At 36.7% G+C, this 27,618-nt stretch overlaps 1 protein-coding gene and 1 pseudogene across 6 annotated transcripts in view; one reads left to right on the top strand and one right to left on the bottom strand.

Moving 5' to 3' along the window:
• The window catches only part of LOC114089934 (tyrosine-protein kinase Fer-like), a 74,210-nt pseudogene extending 48,664 nt beyond the window's left edge, over window positions 1-25,546 (top strand).
• Window positions 22,871-27,618, bottom strand: part of Thoc2 (THO complex subunit 2) — a 120,518-nt gene continuing 115,770 nt past the window's right edge. For all 6 annotated transcript variants that reach the window (XM_071606631.1, XM_071606628.1, XM_071606630.1 and 3 more), the window contains one exon: window positions 22,871-25,361. The gene's annotated coding sequence lies outside the window, so the exon portion shown is untranslated. The remainder of the gene's footprint in view (window positions 25,362-27,618) is intronic.

Here is a 27,618-nt window from a genome sequence, read left to right on the forward strand (position 1 = left end):
TGGGGAACACTGGGATGGGATGAATGTATTTTGCATGCGAAATTGGCACAAATCTTTAGATTCAGAGGTCAGATTATAGTAGATAAATAATACCCCACTCAAGATATCCACATTCTAATCCCAGAGCCTGTGAGTATATTAATGTACAAGGCAAAAAACAAAAAGGAAACTTTGCAGATGTCATTAAGTTAAGGATCTTGAAATGGGGAGATTATCCTATATTATCTGGGACAGCCCAATATAAGACAAAGGTCCTTATAAGAGGGAGGCAGAGCCAGGTGCAATGGAACCTACCTGTAATGCCAGCTAGTGGGGAGGCTGAGGTAAAGACTGAAAGTTCAAGGCCAGCCTGGGCAACTAATGAGAACCCGTCTCAAAATCAAAGGTAAAAAAGGGAATAGGGATGTAGCTCAGAAGTAGAGTGCTTGCCTAGCATGTGCCAGTCATAGTACCAAAAAATAAAATAAGACGGAAGCAGAAGGGTCAAAGTCAGAGGAAAAAGATATGATGATGGAAGGTGGGATAGTCGTCAGAAAGAAAGATCTGACAAGGTGATGCAGCTGGCTTTGAAGATGGAGGGCAGGTGGCCCCTAGAAGCAGGGAAAAAAGCAAGTAATAACTTTTGTACTAGAGCATCCAAAAGGCTGCCAATACCTTGTATTCAGTCCAGTGATACTGATTTCAGACATCTGACCTACAGACCCATAAGATTGCATTGTTTTAAGCCACTGATTTTCTAGCATTTATTATAGCAGCAATAGGAAACTAATGCAGTACCTTAAGAATATATCTCTATAGCTTAGCTACTGTGAGTTGAGCTGCTATAAACATTAATGTGGCTGCATCACTATTGGGTATATACAGAGGAATGGTATAACCAGGTCAAATGGTGGTTCCATTCCTACTTTTATCAGGAATCTCCATTCTCCTTTCCAGAGTAGTTGCACCAATTTGCAGTGCCACAAGTGTACCTTTTTCCCCACATCCTAGCCAACACTTATTATTGCTTGTATTCTTGATTATTGTCATTCTGACTAGATTGAGATGAAATTTCAGTGTAGTTTTAATTTGCATTTCTCTAACTGCTAGAGAGATTGAACATTTTTTCATTTATTTGTTGACTATTCATATTTCTTCTTCTGTGAAGTGCCTGTTCAGTTTCTTTGCCCTTTTATTGATTGGGTTGTTTTATTTTTAGTGTTAAGTTTTTTGGGTTCTTTGTATATCCTGGAGATTTATGCTCTGAGGCACAGATGGCAAAGATTTTATCCCATTCTGTAGGCTCTCTCTTCATACTCTTTGTTTTCTTTGTTGTGTGCCCTTCAACAGATGAATGGATAAAGAAAATGTAGTATATATACACAATGGAATATAACTCAGCTATAAAAAAGAATGGCTTTATGACTTTTGCCAGTAAATGGATGGATCTGGAAACTATCAGGCTAAGTGAAATATGCCAGTCCCCTAAAAACAAAGGTTGAATATTCTGATATATGGATGCTAACACAACAAGGGGGAACAGGGGAAGAATAGAAGTTCAATGGATTAGACAGAGGGAACAAAGTGAAAGGAGATGGGGCAGGAATAGGAAAGACAGTGGAATGAACTGTACATAACTATCCTATGTTCATATATGAATACATGACCAGTGAAATTCCACATCATCTACAACCACAAGAATGGGATCCTAAATAGAATAAGTTATTCTCCATGTATGTATAATATGTCAAAATACACTGTATTGAGAATTTCTCAATTCTCACTGATGTGGCTCAGTAGTCAAGTGCCCCTGAGTTCAATTCCAAGTACACCACCCAAAGAAAGTGTTTTTAACACGTTAAAGCTTCTGCCATCCTTCTTTTAGTTTTTGCTTTTGACTTACACAAGGGTACTTTCTGTCATATTAAAAAAGAATATGACATATACCTAAAAAGAATAAAAAATATATCTCTATCAGGATTCAGAAATTCAATTCTTTTACTGAGATATTCCAAAATATCTTTCCAAATGGCATTGTGCTTTATCAACTTTTGAATATTTTATGTCATTTGTACTTGAATTTCAATTATCCACAATTATAGAGTACTTAAAACATCATTATATCCTTGTTGCAAGATTTTAAAAGCCTTATAATGGGCAGACTATCTTATTAGACAATAATGTCTAATATAAAATATAAAGTAGGAGGCTGAAGCAGGAGAATCACAAGTTCAAAGCCAGCCTCAGCAACTTAGGGAGGCTCTAAGCAACTCAGCAAGACCCTGTCTCTAAATAAAATACAAAAAAGGGCTGGGGATGTGGCTCAGTGGTTAAGTGCCTCTGGGTTCAATCGCCAGTAACAAAAAAATAAATAAAATACACATGTCTTTTAGAACTTCAAGTATTATGGAGGCTGCTTATTCACTTATTAAGGGAAGAAGCCACCTATCTTGCCTAGCTCTCAATGTCTTTAAAGAATTTATACAGCCCTTTATTCTAACCATTTTAAAAAATCAAATATAAATATTTTATTGAAAACATTAGTGTCAAACAAAACTTGCTGAATATCCTAACCACTCTTAACAGCTAAATTGTCCTGCTGACTGTAAATGTTCTTCAACAGGAGTTACAACCATCAAAGGGCTTGTTTCAGTGTGTTGAATAAAGTCACTGATAAATGGTTTTCACTTGGTAAAAATGCTGAAATAGGAGTAATGCCCAATAATTACCAACCAGTTGATGTTGGTCACAGCCAATGTATAATAATGGGGTTGTATTTGGTGTCTGGCTTATTAATTTCCCATTTTGTTTTCTTATTTATTCTAATAATTCTTTGTAAGCCAGTTTAAATAAATGTCACATTTGTTAATTTTGATGTTTTTCTAAGTGTTCATGTAAAAATCAAATTCAGCAATGTTTGATTCCCATGAAATTTCTGGTTTTTGAAGAATGCCACTTTTCATTGTAGCTTCTGAAGGGAATACTCTTTCACTTAAAACTTTAATAATTGCAACTGCTATTTTTTTAGCAATCTGAAATAGTATTGAAGCTCTTTGGCACTGGGTTCAATCCTCAGCACCACATAAAAATAAATAAATAAAATAAAAATAAAGACATTGTGTCCACCTACAACTAAAAAAAATATTTTTACAAAATTGTAATCTTTCATTGTGGTCTATTATGATGTACAATAATTTTATTCAACATTGCTTACTGAAAGACACATTTTCCCCCAAATCATTATCCTAGTGGTATTTATAGAAAATCAAACAGAATATAGAATCTGTATCATAAATGGTTAAATTAAACTGTGATATGATTCTCATTAGTCTATTCCAAGATAAAAGCTTATTGTTTTGCTTCTAAACTCTTTTCAACAATAGACTAGATGAATATATTAAGTCATTAAGACTCCAAAAGCACCAAAAAGGTATGTTTACTTGAGATACCTGAAAATCAAAACTGAACTAAATCAGTGTCTGAAAGACAGATACGAAGAGCTTATAGAATATAGATGCAACAGATTGATCATAATAGTTTAAGTGATGTGTACATAGAATTTTCACTATACTATTCTCCTTCTTTTTACTTTGCTTAAAATTTTTTCATCAAATTTCATTTCAATGATTTAAAATAATACTCCAGAAGGACTGATCTTTGGTCATTGTATACAAAAGTCATCCTGTGAGTTGGACTGATGTTTTACCTAAAGGGAGAAGACAGTCTCATTGCTAATAATCCATGAAGAAAAATGAAGACTAGAAAGTCAGGCTTAGACTGACTCCTGATGTGGTAGAGTACTAATGTAACTAGTATGTAATTTGTAATCCTAGGTTGGTGAAGATTGGTTATCCACATAAACACAAACATCCGGAAGAGTCAAAAGCAAAAAGCTAATAAGACACAAAATACACAAATCACTTTTTAAATTAATAAATTGAACCATGTAAAAATTAATAATTTCTTTTCACACTTAAACTAAAAGTAGGCCAGAGACTTGAAAAAGGTATTTGTAAAACAAATAAATTTGTAAAAAAAAAAAAAAAAAAAAAAAACTAACAGACCTTTTTATCCTGAATATATCAAAAACTGTTAAAATTCAACAAGGGAAAGACAACCTAACATAAAACTGGGTAAAAGATTTCAACAGGCACTTTGTAAAAGAGAGTATTCAAATGAGTAATAAGCATATAAAAGATACACAATTTTTTTAATCCATTCATCCACTGAAGGGCATCTAGGTTGGTTTCACAGTTGAGCTATTGTGAATTGTGCTGCTATAAACATTGATGTGGCTGTGTCCCTGTAGGATGCTGTTTTTAAGTCCTTTGGGTATAGTCCGAGAAAAGGAATAGCTGGGTCAAATGGTGGCTCCATTCTCAGGTTTCCAAGGATTCTCCATACTGCTTTCCATATTGGCTACACCAATTTGCAGTCCCACCAGCAATGTATGAGTGTGCCCTTTTCCCCACATCCTCGCCAACACTTACTGTTGGTGTCTTCATAATAGCTGCCATTCTGACTGGAGTGAGATGATACCTTAGAGTAATTTTGATTTGTATTTCTCCAATTTCTGGAGATGATGAACACTTTTTCATATATTTGTTGATTGACTGTATATCCTCTTCTGAGAAGTGTCTGTTCAGGTTCTTGGCCCATTTGTTGATTAGGTTATTCATTTTTTGTGTGTGTGCTTAGCTTTTGAGTTCTTTATATACCCTAGAGATTAGTGTTCTATCTGACATGTGAGGGGTAAAAATTTGCTCCCAGGATGTAGGCTCTCTGTCCACCTCACAGATTGTGGCATATAAACACAATGGAATTTTACTCAGCAATAAAAGAATAAAATCATGGCATTTGCAGGTAAATGGATGGCGTTGGAGAAGATAATGCTAAGTGAAGTTAGCCAATCCCCCAAAAAACAAATGGCAAATGTTTTGTTTGATATAAGGAAGCTGACTCATAGTGGGGTAGGGAGGGGGAGCATGGGAGGATTAGATGAATTCTAGATAGGACAAAAGGGTGGGGGGGAAGAGAGGGGGCAGGGTGGAATGTGATAGATATCATTATCCAAAGAACATGTATGAAGACACAAATTGGTGTCAACACACTTTATATACAACCAGAGATATGAAAAATTGTGCTGTATACATGTAATAAGAATTGTAATGCAGACTGCTGTGATTTTAAAAAAAAAAAATCAATAAAAAGGTGTACAACTCATTAGTCATCAGAGAAATATAAATTGACACATAATTACACATCCACCAGAAAGGCTAAAATGAAGAAAAAATAGAATATACTGTGTATTAACAAGGATATAGAGCAATTGGAATTGAAATATATTGCCATTAGGATATAAATTGGTGCAACCACTTTAGACAACTGTTTGACACTGTCCACTAGAGCATAATATGTACATGTATACCCTATAGTTATACAATTTCAATTCAAGGTAAGTACCCAAAAGAAATCCATGCATATACTCACCAAAAGATTTATACAATACCATTTATATCAACACTATTTGTAATAGCCAAAACCTAAAAATGGCAACATATTCATCAGCAAAGAAAGAATACATACATATAGCAGTGAGAATGTATGATCTATAACTTCACATAAGAGGTGAACCCCCAAAACTTAATATTGAATGAAAGAAGACAGACACAAAGAATACATACTGTATGAACGCACCTACCTAAAGTTCAAAACCAGGCAATTTCATTGTAAATGATAGAATCAAGAGAGTGGTCACACTTGGCAGAGGGGGTGGGAAAGTGATATAAGAGGAGGCTTCTAGAGTTTGCAATTCCTTGTATTTTTATTGAATGATGGTTATAGCTGTGCTTATTTTTGCAAAAGTGAATAGTTATTTACTTATAATTTTTCTGTATGAAACACTTCAACTAAAATTATCAGTTTTTTAGGGTGAAAGATTTAAAATTATTATTTTTAAAAAAGATGAAACACTATAATAACCTAATATACAGAGTTCTACTCCTTTAGAATCTTCTAACTTTCTCCTACAGTAATTATTCTCACTCAGTTTTAGGGACAAGGAATCTGAAAACAAACAAGCTTTATTAAGGTTTAACATATATAAGATGAAATTCATCAATTGTAATGAAAGGGAATAGTTTAATGACAGAGTAAGTGCCAAGCCCTCTGACAAGCAAGATACAGACATAAACTTGACACAGTCCTTGTCATTAACAATGAAAATAAGATTAAGAGGTAAATTGGGGCTGGGGATGTGGCTCAAGCGGTAGCACGCTCGCCTGGCATACGTGCGGCCCGGGTTCGATCCTCAGCACCACATACAAACAAAGATGTTGTGTCTGCCGAAAACTAAAAAAAAATAAATAAATATTAAAAAAAATTAAAAGGTGAAATTGATTTTTTTAAAAAAAGAGGTAAGTCAACAATCACTGAAAAGTTAGTATAATCTTTCAGTAGGGCATGGTGGCAAAGGCCCAGTGGCTCAGGAAGCTGAGGCAGGAGGATAAAAAGTTCAAAGCCAGCCTCAAGAATTTAGCAAAGGCCCTAAGAAAATTAGCAAAACCCTGACTCAAAATCATCATCATAGGGCTAAGGATACGGCTCAGTGGTAAAGTATCTCTGGGTCCAGTTCCCAATACAAAAAAGAAAAAGATATTTCATACCTCACTGACTTTCATGCCTCACCAAAGTAAAGAATATTTCAGACATCTACTTATTACTTAGAGAAGGAAATTAGACTTTATTTGAGCCAGTAGGTAGTTAGAATTTCCTTGGACATATCTCACAGGAAGCAGAGGGATATGACCCTTAAAATATTCCTAATGACTTCAACATACTAGCTTTAAAATGATTGGAAGAATGACTACATGTAAGGTCCACTTGGTTGCTATCTTCTACTACCCAAAAATATTTATTTATTTTTTTTCTCCAAAGATTAACATATTCCTGTTACCAGCACGTTGGAAGAACTGAATAATTAAATAGATCCTGGGAGCCTGGATCATGTAAATTACCTCGACAGTGTTATTTTAATCATAAAGAGAACGCATTTTAAAAAATTAAACTCTTAGTATTTTTCAAAGTTGCTCTAAACCCATTCTTTCTCAAACTAATGACAATTTGCCGCAGTCTGGCTGGGCACAATCAGGAGCCACTTGTCAAAAGAAACTAACTTTATTTTTAGAACCACACACGCCAAACAAAACAGCCTCTCAGGAAAAACCCTCAGAGCCTCAACTGCCACCACCGGCTTTCCACAAGCCTCTCTCTCCCACCCAAGCTTCTCTCCACCTCCCACAATCCTCCTGCTCTTGAGGCCGATTGGCTGGGTCACGTGGGCGGAGCCAAAGAAGTCCCCCAATGAGCAGCTCCGTGGTCTGAAAGGGCAGGGAAACAGCCCAATGAGCATCACCGCAGAGGAGCCAATCAGCTAGATGTTGCTGGGGCCGCTGTGAGCCAATCATCAGCCAGCACCTGGAAGTTTGCTGGCAGCTGGAAGTTTGCTGGGGCCCCTTCGGCTGTGGCTCTCAACATCTCCCCCTCTCTGTTTAAACAACAAGCATGTGGCTTAGGGACCGTGCCTGCCTTAGGTTGTCCAATAGTACATATGGTCCTTAGGTTGGTACCATTGCAATTGGATCTTACCCGTCACTGACTACCGGTCCAGTATACAGCCACACCTGTGGAGAGGTCTTTGTACCAGCGGGGGGGTGAGGTTCTTTGCCTCACCTCTGTTGGCCCCCAAATTTTAGCTGGACGATCATGACAAGCAGAAGGGAGGAAGATACACCAGGCCAATTGACGGCTCCTTTTGGAAAAATTGTACCACCAATGACATCATCAGCAAAAATACCCCAACACTACCACAAGTCGCTGCACCAACAGATAGTTCACAATGCATACAGGTGAGTTCACAATGTGTCCAGGCAAGTTCTGCAAGCAGTTCAGTGATGGCTATTGTAGAAGCTGTAGATTGGTTTTATCTTTGACTTCACCAGCACTGGGATGAAGATAGGAATTCTGGCAATAATGGCTAAAGAAAAAGTTATGTAACATTCCAGAAGGCACTAAAAGAAAACAATTTTCTTAACAATTTACATTGTCTTTAAGAGAATTATTAAATAAAATGAAAAGGAAAGGTGAAAGTAAACAAACAGATCTGTTAACCTCCTTTTTTGTTTACATATTAAAACAATCCTCAACAGTTGTTTACCCAATTTAAATTAAACCATATAAATCACGTGAAAAAAAATATTTGGATCCATTTTACCATGAGCGCTCATCATATATGATATATGGACATACGTACATTCAAACATATAACACAAAACACAAGTGTGCACACATAATATAATACATACAACACATAACATTATAGTAAAGGCCTTATAACTTTTTACAGGTGAAATCTCCATTGCAATGTTTAAAAACTCTATAGTCAAAAAATAGAACTGATCAGCAAAACATTAACCTAGGTCTGTATGAGCTCAAAAAACAAAATAGAACTTCATGATATGGCAAAGGGCAATAATAAAATAGATACTGAAAAAAGCATCCTGGTTCTGTTGCAGATGTAAGAATAGCCAAACTGGAGTTCTGGATATCAGTTGTTATGGATTTGAGCCAAATCATCTTCTTTTTGGTCTGTAGAAATCGCTTTAGTTAATCTTTCTGGAATCCAAATCGGCTGCTGTTCTCCCTGTGGAAACACATAAACAGACCCCCGACTCCAGACAATCACTGGGTCAGGACCTTGGTTAATCTCTCTGGAATCCAAATGGGCTGCTGTTCTCCCTGTGGAAACACACAAACAGACCCCTGACTCCAGACAATTACTGGGTCAGGACCTTTCCATTGTCCTGTTAGAATATCCTTTCAAAGTACCTTGGGCTTATGCACATTTTTTGGACACATATGCCTTTCTGCAGCACTAAGTCCTGATGAATCCAAATTTAAAAAGTTTAGAGTAAAAAGGGTTATTTTATCTTTGGGGAATATATACCCCTTCCCAATTCCTTCTTTTTGCTTTAATAAGTACATTTTAATAGTTTGATGAGCTCTTTCAACTATGCCTTGTCCCTGTGGATTGTATGGGATTCCTGTTATATGAGTAATGCCAAATGTTGAGCAAAATTGTTTAAAAGAGGTAGAAATATAACCAGGGGCATTATTTTTAACTGCTTTGGAACACCCACAGTGGCAAAATTTTGTAAGCAATGAGCTATAACATCTTTAGTTTTTTCTCCGGCATGAAGGGAGCCCATCAAAAATCCAGAAGAAGTATCAACTGTAACATGCAAATATTTTAATTTTCCAAATTCTGGCAAGTGTGTGACGTCCATCTGCCAAATATGGTTAGGTATCAATCCTCTAGGATTGACTCCAAGATTAACTTGTGGTAAAAAGGTCACACAATTTTGACATTGTTTTATTATTTGTCTAGCTTGTTCCTTAGTTATATTAAAACGCTTTTGTAAAGTATTAGCATTGACATGGAACTTTTTATGAAAATTTATAGCTTCTTCTAGTGTAGAGAAAATATGTATGTCATGTGTAGTTTTATCTGCTAAATCATTGCCCAAACTAAGGGCTCCAGGCAATCCTGTATGTGCCCTGATATGTCCTATAAAGAATGGATCTTTTCTGTCCCAGATTAGACTTTGTATAGTGGAAAGCAAAGAGAAAACAGTAGAGGAAGGGGAAATCCTACCAGCATCTTCAAGGGATACTATAGCATTAACTATATACTGACTATCAGAAAATAAATTAAATACAGAATCTTTAAACATCAAAAAAGCTTGTAAAACTGCATTAAGCTCTACCTTTTGAGCTGATTGTTTGGGTACTAAAAATGTAAAAGTTTGATCAGGGGTAACTATTGCTGCTGTACCATTATTTGACCCATCAGTGAATATATTTGGAGCATTCATGATAGGTGTTTTTCTTGTCATTTTTGGAAAAATTACAGGATGCAATGACCAAAAAGACAATAAAGGATTAGATGGTAAGTGGTTATCAAATGAAACATTAGATTTGCACATGATTATTGCCCAAGTATTTAACTCATTAGCTAACTCATCAATTTGATTCATAGTATATGGAGTAATAATTTTATTGGGAGAAATTCCAAACACTCCCTTTGCTGCTTTTATTCCTTTGAGTATTAATTGTCCTACAGCCTCAGGATACCTAGTAAGAATAGTGTTAGGAGAATAAGATAAATGTATCCATAATAATGGACCTTCTTGCCAAAATACTCCTGTAGGAATATTTTTTGTTGGTAGTACAATAAATAATAAAGGCAAACTTATATCAATTCTATCCAAATGCATATTTTCCATATATGTTTCAATGATTTTTAATGCCTTTCTTGCTTCAGGCGTTAACATTCGGGGTGAATTTGGATCTGATGGACCTTTTAGGATATCAAATAAAGGTCCCAACTCTCCTGTTGGTATACCTAAATAAGGCCTTATCCAATTTATGTCTCCTAATAACTTTTGAAAGTCATTAAGTGATTTGAGTTGATCTACTCGTATTTGAATTTTTGGTGGACGGACCATGGTTGAGGATAATAGAACTCCTAAATAATTAATTGGAAAATTTAATTGTACTTTATCTATTGCTATCTCTAGATTATAATTTTTTAATAAGTTTGTAAGTGTGGCATAACATTCTAGCAATGTGTTTTTATCTTTGTGTGCTAATAATACATCATCCATATAGTGAAATATTTGTAGTTCAGGATTTTGATTTCTAAGTGGCTGGATTACTTTGTTAACATAAATTTGACACATAGTTGGGCTGTTAGCCATCCCTTGAGGGAGTACTTTCCATTCATATCTCTGATCAGGACCTTCATGATTCAGTGCAGGGATAGTAAATGCAAAACGTGGACTATCCTCAGGATGAATTGGAATTGAAAAAAAACAATCTTTAATATCTATAACTAAAACATACCAGGTTTTTGGCAAAGCAGACAATTGAGGAATCCCTGATTGAGCAGGTCCCATAATAACCATCTCATTATTAATGGCTCTTAAATCTTGCAATAATCTCCATTTACCAGATTTCTTTTTGATGACAAAAATGGGAGTATTATGGGGAGATACAGAAGGTTGTATATGTCCTTCCGCTAATTGTTGTTTGACCAGGTCATGGGCTGCTTGTATCTTTTCTTTAGTCAGGGGCCACTGAGGAACCCATACTGGTCTTTCTGATTTCCAAGTAATTTTTATTGTCTCAGTGGCCCTTTCTGAAAATCCAACCCATGTCTGTCTGTTCCTTGATCTATTTGTATTGGTGCTGCTATACCTTGTTCTTGTTTTTCTAATCTTTTTCCTTTCCTAAAACCTTGTCTAGTCATAATAGTGGGTGCATTTTGATTGATGTTATTTGTTAATGTCAAACCTAATTGATCTAGGACATCTAGTCCCCATAAATTTACGGGAAGATGATCCAATACATATGGCTGTATAGTTCCTTCACATCCTTCAGGATCCTTCCAATCTAATACCATTGCACTTCTATGGGGATTAGTCGCCACTCCTAGGCCTCGAAGCGTTTGAGTGGCTTGTTGTAATGGCCAATGTTTTGGCCATTCTTGACGAGAGATGATGCTAAGGTCTGCACCTGTATCCAGTAGCCCATTAAATTCATGTCCTTGAATATTTAGTTTTAGCATGGGGCGAGAATCTAAATTTAAAGAAAGCATAGCCCAATCTACACCTGTGGAGCCTAATCCCTTGGAACCTCTTTCTACAGTACGACTGGAAAATTTATCATGTAGGCTGGGTATTATTAGTAACTGTGCTATTCTATCTCCTGGTGAAATTACTGATATACCCTTTGGAGAACTGGCTATAATTTTTATTTCACCTTCATAATCGGGATCAATTACCCCAGGACTTATCATAAGTCCTTTTAGAGTAGAAGAGCTGTGTCCCAATAATAAGCCTACTGTTCCTTTGGGAAGAGGTCCTTTCACCCCTGTGGGAATGATTTGAACTCCCATCTCTGGAGTTAGTACTGCTCTGGCGGAGGCGCAGATGTCCAACCCTGCGCTCCCTCTGGTTTGTCTGATGAGGGATCTGATGGACAATGTGTCCTGGGCACTACCCTGATGGGGTTGCTGGGTTCCTCCAGTGCTCTGTATATTTGTGGTTTTGGGCCCCGGAGCATTGGGCCCCCCTGTCCATTTTTTGGCAATGGAGCCCGATGCCTTTCTCCACGATATCGTGGATAAACACCTGGTCCTTGTTCGTTTTTTGATAATGGAGTACCCTCTATGGTGGTTTGAGAACGGCATTCATTAGCCCAATGTCTCCCTCTACGGCATCGTGGGCAAATACCTGGTATTCTACTCCTTTGATACCTAGTTTTGTTAAACCCTCCTCCAATGGGGCAATTCCTTTTAAAATGTCCTGTTTGTTCACAATTGTAGCATGTTCTTGGCCTGGCATCTAAAGCCTGTTTTACTGCAGCTGCCACAATTTGCCCTTGTTCATTAATGTCTCTGGCATCTAATGCCTGTTTTACTGCAGCTGCCACAATTTGCTCTTGTTCATTAATGTCTCTACATAATTTAATATATGTGTTTAAATCTTCATGTTTCCATGGTCTAATGATATCTCTGCACCAACGATTCGCTTGCTCATAAGCCAGGTGTTTTAGTAATGGCATTGCTTGTTCTGTATTCCCAAAAACTCTGGTAGCTGTTTGAATAAGCCTATCTACAAATTCAGCATAAGGTTCATTAGCTCCTTGTATTACCTTAGATAATTGACCTTGTAAACCTCCATGTCCTTGTAAAGTCTTCCATGCCTTAATTGCATCTACAGCAATTTGTGCATATACACCAGGATCATATGCAATTTGTTGCTGCTGATCCTCATAAGGTCCCTTTCCTAACAACATATCTAGATTTCTCTGAGGATAACCAGCTGCTGCATTTCGCCTAGCCGTCTCCTTGCAAAATTCCTCATTGGCAACCTTCCATAACAGGTATTGTCCTCCATTTAGCACAGCTTTACACATATTAGCCCAATCTGCTGGCGTCATGTTCAAGTTGTTAATGGATTCGACCATGCTTACAGTGAAGGGTGCTTGAGGACCATAGGTTGTTACAGCCTCTTTTAGCTGCTTCACTGTTTTGAAATTTAAAACATGGTAAAATCGCTGCCCTCCTGCCTCAAATACAGGGCATGTTAATATTTGAGATCTTGTCTCAGGATCCCAACTATCAACTGCGGGGGTTGGGGACCTCCCAGCATATGGAGGTGGCCTTGTTAGTTGGACACTTACACCCTCTGGTGATAGAAAGGTGTTAGTAGCAGTCTCCTGTTGTAACTTTCCCCCTGATGGCTTTTTCTGTTTTACACTTTCTTTCTCTGTCTGACTAGCTTGAGAGGCCTTCTCTTTTAGTTGAATCTTTTCCTCTGTCTGACTAACTTGAGAGACCTTCTCTTTTACTTGAATAATTTCCTCTGACTAACTTGAGAGACCTTCTCTTTTACTTGAATCAATATGTCTTCTCCTTCCTCTACCATTGTCTGAACTAAAGGCTTTGGACTAAGCAAACAAGATATGAACGTCCACAATGGCAATGTGCCAACTGGCAGAGTCCCTGGGCTTTTCTTTTCTATTCTTTTTAATCTTCACCATGATGGTTCCATTGTGATATATTTAACAACTCCTCCTTAAAAAGCCATGGGCTACATTTTTGTATTGTATCAACGTATGCCCTGACTGTTCTTGATTTTACTGAGATGCCTCCTTCCTCTAACAATTTACTTAACACTCTTTCAGTTTGTTTTTTACTAATTTCTGATCCCATATTTCTACTATGATACAACCCAACAAGATGACGCCAAACAAAACCGAGACAGAATGAAATAAAAAGGGAACAACAAAAAGTCATTATAGCCTTTCTATCCTCCTGACATGTGCATCCGTCCTTTCTCCCTATCTGTTCCTCAGACGTAAATAGTTTCTCCTCAGATGTGAGTGGTTTTTCTTCCGTCTCACTCATCTCCAGGGACAGGCAACTTAAAACAAAAGTGAAGCAAAATAAAAGAGGAATCTTAAAATGGCTACCCATCCTCTCGCCCTGCCCTCAGGGGCGAGCAGTTTCACTTACCCTCAGTCGCTCCCCGTGCGAGCCACCAAATGCCGCAGTCTGGCTGGGCACAATCAGGAGCCACTTGTCAAAAGAAACTAACTTTATTTTTAGAACCACACACGCCAAACAAAACAGCCTCTCAGGAAAAACCCTCAGAGCCTCAACTGCCACCACCGGCTTTCCACAAGCCTCTCTCTCCCACCCAAGCTTCTCTTCACCTCCCACAATCCTCCTGCTCTTGAGGCCGATTGGCTGGGTCACGTGGGCGGAGCCAAAGAAGTCCCCCAATGAGCAGCTCCGTGGTCTGAAAGGGCAGGGAAACAGCCCAATGAGCATCACCGCAGAGGAGCCAATCAGCTAGATGTTGCTGGGGCCGCTGTGAGCCAATCATCAGCCGGCAGCTGGAAGTTTGCTGGCAGCTGGAAGTTTGCTGGGGCCCCTTCGGCTGTGGCTCTCAACAACAATTACCACCAAAAGAAAAAAATTACAGGAATCTTTTTCATCTTCCATCAAAACAATTATGCAAATCTTAGGAAATCATCTCTATTATTTACCCAGATTATAGAAAAGGGGTGACAGACCTTATAACGTAGGGACCAACCTAGAAATTCATTTGTTCAGGTTCCCTGATGGAGAAACATTTCTGATTATCTGACTAGCCATCTTCAATGTATCAATAATTTGGGTTCCAAAAAAATGTATCTGCATGTCAACTGTTTCAAATTCAGAACATATTTTCCCATATAAACAAAGGATGGTTAGTATCTCAGATCAGCTCCCAAGTCTATGAATTATAAATTGACCTCAACCATAACACTACCAGTACTAGTCTGGGTCCCAAGAGCAATAGGCTGCAGTACAGGAGAGAAAAGGCTCTTCCTTTCCATTGCTGAGCACTTCAGAAAAAAGTTTCCCAAAGGGCCAAGCCCAGGTCTTCTAATATTCCTCTCCAAATGTGTTTCTCTCTCCCACATCCCTCGCGACTACCACAACCCCTATTTTAGGGCTTGGGTTGAGGGAGAGGGAAGCAGGCTGAGCAACAGCTGAGTCAGCTATGATATCTGGTATGTAAGACATGGACATCACCTCTAGAAAAACTGATATAGAGAAAGGATTCTGCCAGGCACATGCCTATAATCTCAGCAGCTTGGGAGGCCTCAGCAACTTAGCGAGGTGCTACACAACTCTGAGACCCTGTCTCTAAATAAAATACAAAAATAGGTCTAGGGATGTGGCTCAGTGATTGGGTGCCCCTGAGTTCAATCCCCAGTACCAGAGGAGGGGGGATTCTGTTTATGGGATATGGGTGCACAAGATGGGATTAGTCATAAAGGACAAGAGAAAAATTCTGTTAGCAAAACCTGCCTGCAAGGTTGAAGCAGGACCAACAGCAAATCTAACGCTGAACCTGCTAAATGATTTATCTAGCACTTTTTACACTCCTCCAGCCCAGGGACAGAATTGGACACAGCATCTAAGTTTGGGGGTCAATTTGGAGGAAGGTAATAGTCCAAGTGAGAACTGAAGGATTTCAGGTTGGAGAGTCAAACAGGTGATAATCATCTGTCGATCTGATAAAATGGTTTTACTCATTTAAAGGAAATAACACTAGGTCACTGTTTCAACAAGTATGCATTGAATAACTAAAACATGCCATGTGTACTGTTAAATGCTAGCATTAGACAGTCCCTGATATCATGGAATTTATATCCTAGGTCAGTGTGGAAGATTTCAGTGGGACCAAAAAATCCTGAATGAAGGAGCAAAAGTGGGAAAAGCAACTGCTTCAAACCCAGTTTGGAGGTAAATAAATTGTAAAGTGTGACCAAGTCAACTATTCAAGACTCATTTAAGTATCAGTTGTGACACATTCCTCCTATAGTGAAACTAGAGGAAACCAACAAACACAAAACCTGGAAATTTAACTTCACATGTCAGACCAAGGTGGGAGCATCAAGAGGCTAGGTTCTTTTGGGTAACTTTCCTACCTCTCCTTTACCCTCAAAGAGCTATCTGGGTTGCCCACTATGGCTACCTTCCAGAATCAGGCTGTGTCCTTTTCTATGACTTTTGCCTAGGTACTCTTACCTCTCTAACCTCTTCAGTGCTTTCCCAGGGAACATGGGATAATCATTGAAAGCATTTTTTTAGTGATAGTGAATTGAGTGCCCCTCCTGTAATATCCTAGCATAATGAATATGTACATCTCCAGAAATCCCTATAAAGTACTTAATTGTGAAAATTTCACATACCACAGCTAGCTAGTACCTATTTTGGAAACAAGGCCTTTTAATGCCCTAACTGCACTGCATACAACTGCCTACCCAATCTGCATGCATACATAACTAGGTCAAGTACCCTAGAATTGATATCGTAACAAGTTCTTCATCCTCTGATTTTTTAAAAAACATTTTAGTTGTAGATGTAAACTATATCTTTTTATTTATTTATTTTTATGAGGTGCTGAGGAGCAAACCCAGTGCCTCACAAATGGTAGGCAGGCAGTCTGCCACTGAGCTACAGCCCCAGTCCATCCCCTATTTTTTTAAAATGACATTTATCAAAACTTTATAAAATATGTGTCAAGCATCATTCTAAGCACTTTGTATAAATTATCTCATTTAATACATAGGACAACCTCATGAAATAGTTGTTGTTATTAGCCTCATATTACAAATGGGAAAACTGAGGCACAATCCATCTAAAACAAGGCAAAAAAAAGAAAAAGGACAATGAGACAAATAGAAAACAAATAGCAAGATGTAATATTTAACCACAACCATATCAATAATTACATTAAATGTATGGTCTAAACACGCCCAACTAAAAGACAGAGATTGTAAAATTGGATTAAAAAGCAAGAAACCTATTTTCAATATAAGGGGCAAACAAAAAACACACCATACTAATACAATAAAAGAAAGTCAGGGAGGCTATAATTAATATCCAAGTAGATTTTAGAAGTAGTATATAATCTTAGATGTGTATATGTAATAATGAAGTTCAAAAATACATGAAGCAAAAACTGACAAAATGTAATACAAATCACAATTGTTTCCAGATTTCAATATGCCTTTTTTAGTAATTGACAGATCAGACAGAGAGTAAATTGGCAAAATCTTGGAACACCATCAACCACCTTAAATGACACTTACAGAACACTACATCCAGTAAGAACAGAATAAACATTCTTTTCAAGTTCATACAGACTATTCACCATGGGAGGTCAGGTACTAAGCCATAAAACAAATATCGGCAAATTCAACAGGTTCTAAATAATTCAAAATAGGTTCTTTGACCACAATAGAAGTAGATATCAGTAACACAGGATATCTAAGAAATGTAGGAATATTTGGAAATTAAACAATGCACATGGGTCAAAGGAAACAAATGACAAGTTGAGAAGTATTTTAAGCTGAGTGAAAATGAAAATACCACACATTAAATTTTGGGGATACAGAAATACCACACATTAAATTTTGGGGATACAGCTAGAGCTGTGGTTAGAGGAAAATTTATAGCATAAAATTATTAAATGCTTACATAAATTTTCACTTGCCACCGGTACATTTTCCGGGGGGGGGGGGGGGGGGAACAAGAACAAAATTCAGTATTGAACACAACTCCAATCATAGAAAAGTGAACTACCATTGATGAAAGTTAATGGAGAAGGATGTTTAAGTTGTCAGAAGCAGCTCTAAACTTCAAATCGCTTATTTTGGTAATAGATGCTTGCTGGCAATACGTATCTAGGTGACTGAAGGTAGGGAAGGTAGTTTAAAGAAGGCTAGGGGTCAGTGAACAACAGCACCATGGACTAGCAAAGTTGATGAACTCTAATCCCAGGTCAGAGGCTGATGTTCTTGCTTTTAAAATATCCTTTGCTACCCATGGGTTGTGTGGGGCCTAATATACTTATCCACAGAAATAAGTCTCTAAATGAATCTGTCCCAAGTAAGGACAGAGATGTTGGAATTTCATACTGGTTATACACTGTCATTCCCAAATATTATTTACTACATTACAATCACCTGAAGACGTGTTTTTCTTGAATTCTCCAGGAATTCACCCTTAAGAGATTCTGATTCAATATATCAATATGTTTAAGTGAAGGTTTCCTAAGGCTTTTCAGTTAATTCTGATGCTTCCCAGTATGGAAACTAGTATAAAATATTGCCAATAATAACAAAACTGCTGCCAGTGTTTTAGGAGGTCCTATTTTTGGTGTTTCGCCTGTAATGTTAAGATTTAATTCATTAGAAAAAGGGCACATTTGAAAACTAGATGAGGAAGTGTAGGTCAGTTAGTATAGTTCATTTTTATACAGAGCAATAGAAATGGACAAGGAAAGTCATCTTGACATAGAGGCGACGAATTTTCAATTACCTATAAGCATACCACAAGTATGATTAACAGTAGTCTTGAGGAAGCATGACTATCCAAAGGGTTAGAATTTGCATCCTGAATCTGATCCAGTCTTGGGCCAGTGCAATTCACAGATTGGCATGAAAGATTCTGTGCAGTATCAGAACTGGTCTTGATTCTAAACTCAACATCCTCTCTCCAACAATGCCAATTTAGGATTAAGCCGGACACCAGAGGACCTATGCCTTCTAGATCTAAGTAAAAGTGGATTGGCTTCCTGAAAATCCAAATCCTTCGCGAAGCCCTCTGATATCAACCAGTTGTAAACAACACTTCCCATATTATTCTTAATTTAGGTAATTCTTACCCAGTATTCATCATCCTCTTCAAATATAACTGGTATGAATACCTTACTCATTTTACATCATTTCCTCCTTTTACCTTGTAAACATAATCTTCTGCTTTATTACTGATGTCTCTGATAAATTATCCAGGAAAGCACAGAAGGTGCCTGTATAATAGTACACATCCAATTAAAACTGATTTCTTTGATGATGATGAGTACTTATCTCTATGACAGGAGATAAGTACTATTGCATAATACATAAAAAGTCATGAAGTCCTTAGGGCTGGAGATGTAGTTTGGTGATAGAATGCTTGCTTACCATCTGCAAGAAGGCCCTGGATTCAATCCCCAGCATTTGAAGTGGGGAAAAAAAAAAAAAAAAAAACCTTTGTGAATGAAGTCCTTGAACATGGTTCAATATCACTGAGGTTAAAACAAGAAAATATTGTGGGGACAGAGGAAATAGTAGCATTTTGTAAGTCTGATAACTCAAGTCCAAGGACATCTAGCTGTCATGCGACAAATAAACAGAGGTCAGCTAAGCTCGAGGCTGTCATTTTCTAGCTCCTATCCCTGAAAATGAAGGTCATTTCTGATTTGCAATCTTGTTTCTCTCAAGTTCATGTGCCCTGTGCCTAAGTGGAATCTCCTTCCCCTTTCCCTCTTCTTCCTCCATTAACTACCACCATTTAGCAAAAACATCAAAGAAATTAAGCTTTTAAAACCTAACCCATGTAAGAAATGGCAATTACAAAGCTTAAAACAGTATGTAAGAATCAACAGTAGAAAAGCCCTATCATTTTTACATTAAGGCATATCTTCTCAGATTGCCACAAATCCCTTATTATTAATTATGTCTACTTATGTCTATAAATACAACAAAATCTGTATTCAATTAGCATGAATTAGCAACTTTTAAGCAGTTCCTCTTTTTATATTCAACTCTAGACACAAGAAAATCTCTTTGGTCCTGATGGGAAGTTATCTCCAGAAATATTACTGTAATTTAAAAACCTTTAAACTATGCTTCTGATGAGACTGAATATTAAGCAACTATTATAAGCTTTAGTCTACCTAAGAGACAGCCTACAGATCAATACCCATAAAAATAAAAAACAAAGGAGAGATACAGCTTTTAAACTAATAATACTGTTTACATTAATTGTATTTTTGGAACCAAACAATAGTCATAGAAGTTTTCCAATCTTTACACACATGCTTATAAAGAATAAGGTTATCATAAATCCCAGTTTACATACTCTGTCCCTAATATTCAAAAAGAGTTTTCCTAGACCAAACCAAATAATCAAAAATCTGTTTTTGGTATTGTAGAAATATCCTTATTAGCATGAAGTGATGTGTCAGGACCACTGCAAGATATTTTCTTTTTTTAAAAAAATTTCACTGAAATAACCTGGCTTCTTCAATAATCCAAAGAAATTTCTATCAGGCCTCAGTGCCAGGAAGCATTCTTTCCCACTGCAACTACCTTTTTGATTGATGGACATATCCATTGCTATAACTAACCATATTACCTTGTGTAGCCTACCAGTTTCTCAGAGCTGATTCATGTCCTAAATGTACACATTTTTGGATGTAACTTCATTTTGACTAATTTCATGCAGAAACAAAACTTCCCCATTTAAAAATACTGTACACTATTTCATAAATCCTTTTGGAACATGGGGGGGTAGAAACTAAATAAGTCTACTAGGATTTCTACCTGTACTTAGCTTAAGTGCTTCCTTGAAATAAAAATGATCCTATATCATGGGCCAATAATAAATTGCAATAATTTGCAAGGAAAAGAAAGATGCTCTCATATCCCTATTATATAACCCAAGGTAGACTATCAACTATCTTCCAACTTTTCACCAGCTCCAAATAGATCCAGGGTTATAAAGGTTTTAGACTTCTTTGGAACAAGACCTGGATGGCGGGGGGAGTAGGGGCACAAAAAATGCCACCTTAGATCTTTTTTGAGAATCAGACAAAAACTATAAATCCAGGAAAGTACAAATTATCACAAATTAATATTTACTAGGGGTGGGGGAGATAAATACTCCCAAGCTCAATAATAAACCTAAAGTTAAGAACACCTTTCTGGAAATGTCAAGCCTAGGTGCTCTTTAGAACTTAAGAGAAAATTTTTGCATATTATACAATTTTCACGTAAAAAGTTTCAAAGATGAGTTTGAGATCAGGAATATCTCTTGGCTCACATTATTTACTCTGTACGTAAAGTAGTAAACTCTACCTCACTCAGCCTTCTCAACAGGTTTACTTTTCCTCAGAGCACCTCCGTTCACCTAACATACATTTATTATCTCCACTGACTTGAATGGAAGCTCCATGAGGACAGGGACTTATTTTACTCATGGCTGTACCTCTGGTGCACAGGAGGCACTCAATATTTTTCAATGAATTTCCTAAAGGAGATTCCACTCACTATAGTGGAATTGGCAAACTATAGCCTACATGCCAAATCTAGGCTTCCACTTGTTTTTGTAAATTTTCCTGGAACTCTGCCATGCTCATTCATTTATGTATTAGTTATGACTACTTTCATACTACAATGGCAGAGCTGAGGAGTTGCAACACAACCACATGGCCCACAAAGCCTCAAATATACTTTCAGGTCTTATATAGAAAAAGTTTGATAGCAGTTATTTGGCCCGTATTTCCCAAGCTAGATTGAAATCACCTTGGGACCAGAATTAACTCTTTATTCCTTTTTACCTAGAACAGAGCAAATGTTAAAAATAGCTATCATTACAGAAAAAAATACAGATTTTCTACTTCCAGCATATTTTCACACAGTTAAATGCAAAGCTATTGTGTTCCATCATCAATGCATTTATAGTAAGGCCAAAACCAAAGAATACCTGTATTCAATGACTGGAGAACAAGTAGAAAAAATTTGGATGCTAATTAGTACCAACTTTCTGATTCAAAATAATAACCATGTAATCTTTAAAATGTGAATGCAACATAGCAATTAGAAAGTTCTTCCCTTGTGTTTCAAGTGATTTTGAGGTGAACCATGGTTATTTTCTCAAAAGTCAAAAATCACTTTAATGAAATACTTTTTATGTTAGGCACATTATGGGTGCTCAACAGTGGAGTGAATAGATCACTCTCTCACAAATAATTATTCTGCATATTACCTTCCACAAATTACAATTACCTGAAAGGGAGCATCACGATTCATGCCCCTTTGTCAATTCTAAGATAGGCTCAATATTTCTTTTTTTTTTAATATTTTTTTAGTTGTCAATGGGACTTTATTTATTTATATGTGGTGCGGAGAATCAAACCCAGTGCCTCACACATGCTAGGCAAGCACTCTTCCTACCACTGAGCCACAACCCCAGCCCCTTAACATTTCTTAATTCTTTAAAAATATATATACTTTTTGTCTCTGAAAATTTTGATTTGTATAAGTATCATTGTTTCTGAAAGCTCAACATGAAGTGGATACTTCTGGGCATATGTTCAGCCCACTGCTTACTCCAAGTGCAGAAGTAACCAAACAAAATGTTTTGTTTTTCCATATTATAGGATAATGTTATCTGACAATAATGTAGTTTATCCACAATAAAATGGAGAAGGGCTAGGAAGCTCAATGAATTATCTTTGCTAAGTTATTCTAAATAAGCAACAATATACACAATGATATACAATCATTTGAGAAAACTATTTTTTATTTAGAAAAAAGTTTACACTGGTAGAATTCAGTAGATTAAAAAATTCTCTTTTAAAAATGTCACTGTGAAACTTTTCCAGATGAAAGTTCAGCAATACAAAGCTCCTATAGCTGTAGAATTAAAACACAATTAACTTTTGACACCCCCCCCCCCCCAAGATTTGTGAATACAAGGAAAAAATGGCAAGGGATAAGTGAGCACTGTTACCTTTTTCTTTTTTAAACAGGTTTTAATGTACATGTTCTATGTAAAATGATTCCTAGGCATTGCATAAAGACACTCCTTCCAATTTAAGTAACTAATATTAAAAACAGGCCAAATAATAAATTAAAACCGAGCTTTAAAATGAGGTAAATTCAAAATGGTTCAATAATTGTTTATTTTCAGTTTCAAACAGTAAAAAGGAAGCATTTAAAATGGGGGAGGGGGGAGACTAAACTCAGGCAATATTTAGTTAACCAAAAGTGAAATTCTGTACACATGTAACCTTATTTGCTTGTTGGGAAGTGTATGCAGCACATTGTGCTAAAAATATGGAACAATCAACACTTTCAGCCATTACTGAAAATAAACATGTAGAAATTAAGCAACAAGTTAAAAATACAGTAATGCACAACTCAACAATTTTAGGTTTTCCACATGGAGCAATAAAGCAGATAACTGAATAATTTAAGGAGATGCAAATGGGCCCTCTTCATTCATAATTCTCGGCAATCTACTCAGGAAAATAAATTTCTGGTCACAGATGAATAATTTCATTCCAATCTCACCTGAAAGAAACAAAGTGATTATATTGATAGATAAGAAAGGAAGGAAGGAAGAGAGGGTATGAGGGAAGTCAAAGGAAGAGGGAAGGAAGTAGAAGAGAGGAAGCAAGGAAGGATAGAAAGGAGGAGAGTGGGCAGGGTGGGGAAGGAAGGTAAGGAAAGGAGGAGGAAGGGAAGAAAAAAGAAGGAAGGAAAGAAGTTTAAAGAAAGAAAAGTTAGTGAGTCCCATCAATAACAAAGACTTGAACTGAATTGCCAGAAAAGGATGAAAATATTCATGTATTTCTCATTGTCCACTCTTAGAAACCATTTAGACGGGCATAGTATGACTCATTAAAAAAAATACAACACTGAACAATTTGTGTATAAAGGAGTGGTAGGGGTTAGGGAGGGGAAAAAAATAGCAAGAAGTAAAACATTCCATGGGGCAAGCAATAGCTTATCAAAAATGAACAGAATACATTTACCAAAGAAAAGGAACCTATTTTACATGATTAACAAAAAAGAGGAAAATAACATCACATTTTTCACAAGGACACAATTTTAATAATGACTTATATTAAGATGCAACGTCTGCTAAATTATAAAAATTGCTTAAAAAATATATTGACTCAATTATACTCATTTCCTTTCCTTTATGTATTGACATTTTTCAAATACTGCATATTGAAATAAATTCAAAACATGATCATTACAACATGTGGCAAATAACTTCATATCTGCCTAACATTTGTTCTCAAATTTTAAACTAATGCTTAACGCATTAAACTTTATTGATGAAAATACTACATTCACATATTTCATAAAACGAGAGCTAGAAGGGGCCTTAGAAAATAATCACACTTGCATGAAATGCTGACAAATAATTTACATATCATTTCTACACAGAATTCTGTTCACACCATGTATTAATCTTGACATTATCAATTATAATTGTGGATACACTGATGTTGAACTTACAATTTAATACTTAAAGTCATTGTTCCTGTTCATCAACTGATGAATAGATAAACAAAATATGATACACATTCATACAATGGAATATTATTTACCCATAAAAAGGAATGGAGTACTGATACATGCTACAACATGGATGAATCTTGAAAACATGATGCTAAGTGAAAGAACCCGGACACAAAAGGCCACAGTATTGCATGATTCCATTCATATGAAATGTCCAAAATCGGCAAATCCGTACAAAGTACATTAGTGGTTTTCAGGGGTTGGAGGAAGGGGAGAATTAAGAGTGACTGCTAACAAACATGGGGCTTCTTTTGGAGGTGAGAGAAATGTTTTGAAATTAGACAGTGGTGATGATTGCACAATATAATGAATATACTAAAAACCATTGAATTGTACACTTTAAAATGGTGAATATCTCAATTTCTTAAATTGAAAAAAAGGTAATGTTCCAATAAAGAACATTATGGTGTCCATATGACCATAATTAGTAGAATAAGAAATGGGTTCTCAATCATGAAGACATCACATTAGGAGAATTACTAGGCAAGGGAAATTGTAATGACATACTTAAGGGGACATTAAAGGATAAAATTCATGTTGATATTAAAACATGTAAAGAAGATCTTTTCCAGGAACTGAAATTAAAATTTTTACAAGAAGCCAAAATCCTCAAGTGACATAATCATCCCAACGTTGTCAAACTTATAGGAGTTCGCACACAAAGACAGCCTATCTACATCTTTAAGGAACTGGTTCCACGACGTGGTTTCCTCTCCTTTCTGAGAAAGAAGGATGAACTAAAATTCAGTTAGTTAGTGAAATTTTCATTAGATGCTGCTTCTGGATGGCGTATCTCGAGTAAAAATTGTATGCACAGGGACCTTGCTGCAAGAAACTGCTTGGAGGTGAAAATAATGTTCTGAAAATCAGTGACTTTGGAATGTCTCATCAAGAGGATATTGGTGTATATTCATCTTCTGACTTAAAGCAGATTCCCATTAAATGGACAGCACCAGAAGCTCTTAATTATGGGAGAGATCGTTCTTAGAGTGACGCATGGAGCTTTGGCATCCGCCTCTGGGAGACCTTCAGCTTAGGGGTCTGTCCATTCCCTGGAATGACAAATCAGCAAGCACAAGAGCAAGTGGAAAGAGGATACTGGATGTCAATCTCTCATCAGTGTCCAGAGAATATTACAAAATAATGCTGAAGTGCTGTGATTACAAACTTGAAAATTGCCCCCAAGTTCAATGAACTTCAGAAAGAGCTAGCTATCATCAAGAAGAAAGTCACATAGCGATGAAACAGTGCCAAATTCAGTCTTTGGGACCCTATCTTCATCAGAGTTAATAGTTTTCTTCTCATTAACATTGAATTTATATCACATTACCTGCAATATTCTTTAAAGTTTATTTTTTAAACTAACTTCTTTAAAAAAATGTGCCATTTTAACCACTGTAAATAAGAAAGCATGGGTTCTAAATGTAAAGGGTCACAGAGATTTGTCTTTTTCACACCTAGAATTGTTGATGTTTCTCAAAAACATTGTCTCCTTCAGGCTCATTTCAGTCTGCTGTCCTTCACCACAGACATCGACACTATATTGACTACGAACCGTACTGGTAATACCACGTTTGTAGGACACATTCAAATAAAAGGTGGCCTTCTACCCCACTGAAGCAGGAATACATTTGTAAGCATCATTTTACACTGGTAATTATCTGGACTTCCTAGGTTTTCCTTTTTGCCTGAAATAGGTTCTGTATTAGGAAGGTTATCATTTTCCTATGTTCCACCATGACCTCCATTAGGAAATCAGAACACTATGCATGAAAAGTCCCTTAAAGAGCACTCTCTCAAAGAGTTGAGGCAGTTGACTCTAAATGATGTTCTAAACAGTTGTGACAGAAAGAGGCAAGTTTGGAAAAGTAAGGTGGTTTGGAGAAAAGGGTAGGTGATCAAAGTGGAGAAGGGAAACACAATCTTATCAGAGGGATGCCTTTATAAATACATGCTTATTAAGTTTATGGTCAACTACATCAAAAAGGTCCTAAGAAATGTCTCAGTAGTTCATAGATTCCTCCCTAAATAGCCGTTTTGATGGCAACAAAAACATTTTAAGAGGAACTATAAAATACAAATCCACCAAAATAATACCTTATTCATGGTTAAGTGTCTTTACCTCAAAGAAGGCATCCCAGAATTGTATTCCCTGCATTTGTATTAGTGTCTGAAGCTGTCAGGATTTCATAATCCGTGTGTGTGTGTGTGTCCCCATCCCCCCCACACACACACCAAGTAAAAATACATATACAAATAAAGTCAACGTTTAAAATGCCAAGTGAACATTTATAAGGAAGAAAGAAATTATAAGGAGAAAGACTTATAAGGAGAAAGACTTAGGGACAGCCATACTGATTCCACTTTATACCTTCATTTGCCCTTATACTGCAACCTAAGAACTCTCATAGCAAACAATTACTGAGATGTTCCATGTAAACAAAATGTAACAGAGTTAAAACAGGCTCTGTTGAGATGAATCTTGACTGGATCCAGGGATGCCTCTCAGAATAAATGTGTGCAGAGGACACTAACACTCGGGCAAAGGTGGCACAGGATCCATTTATAAGGGCTCATACCCATATCCAGATGTTTAAAAAAAAAAAAAAAAACAGCACCTTAGTGAATATTTGACTACCTTAAGAAGGAGTAAGGAACAGAAAGTTCCTCCTGCCCTCAGTTGTGTACTGTCTATGAATACCAGTACACAGAGCCCATATCCAGTACTTTTTAAAAGTATAAAGGATAATGCAGACAAAACTGTTTCATGTCTATCATTTCAATCTCCCAACAATAATTTCAAGCATACTTAATGATTACTACAAAATGAAATAAAAGCATAATAAATCTGCCCTCAAAATATGTTGCAACATATAAAACAACTTCTTTTTAATTAGTATGGTTTCCCCTTCTAATAAATAGTGTAAGTAAACTGAACCTACTTTTGATGGCCAAAAAATACTAAAGTGTTGCTCGTTATCAATGTTCACACTAATCCCAGAGAAAACACTTACTACCTCTGCACACAGCTTTCCATGTAAAGTGAACAGAGTATCTAAAACATCCCAGGTAATAAAGAAAACTACTTGGTTGTTTGATGAGAAGGAAAAGATACATAGCCTCTAACAAAATCACAATCTATGGAGGTATATATGCATAGGAACCAGTGACTAGGACAAGCTCACATGTAAGCAATGGCTATCCTAACATACTCCCTACCCCAGTCCACATTATCACCATCTAGGAATAGGCCTTAGAATGGCAATACAATCTTAAAATAAGAAATCTGTGAGAGCTTAGGAAGTAAAT

The sequence above is a fragment of the Marmota flaviventris genome, chromosome X, assembly GCF_047511675.1.
Source record: "Marmota flaviventris isolate mMarFla1 chromosome X, mMarFla1.hap1, whole genome shotgun sequence".
Lineage (NCBI taxonomy): Eukaryota > Metazoa > Chordata > Mammalia > Rodentia > Sciuridae > Marmota > Marmota flaviventris.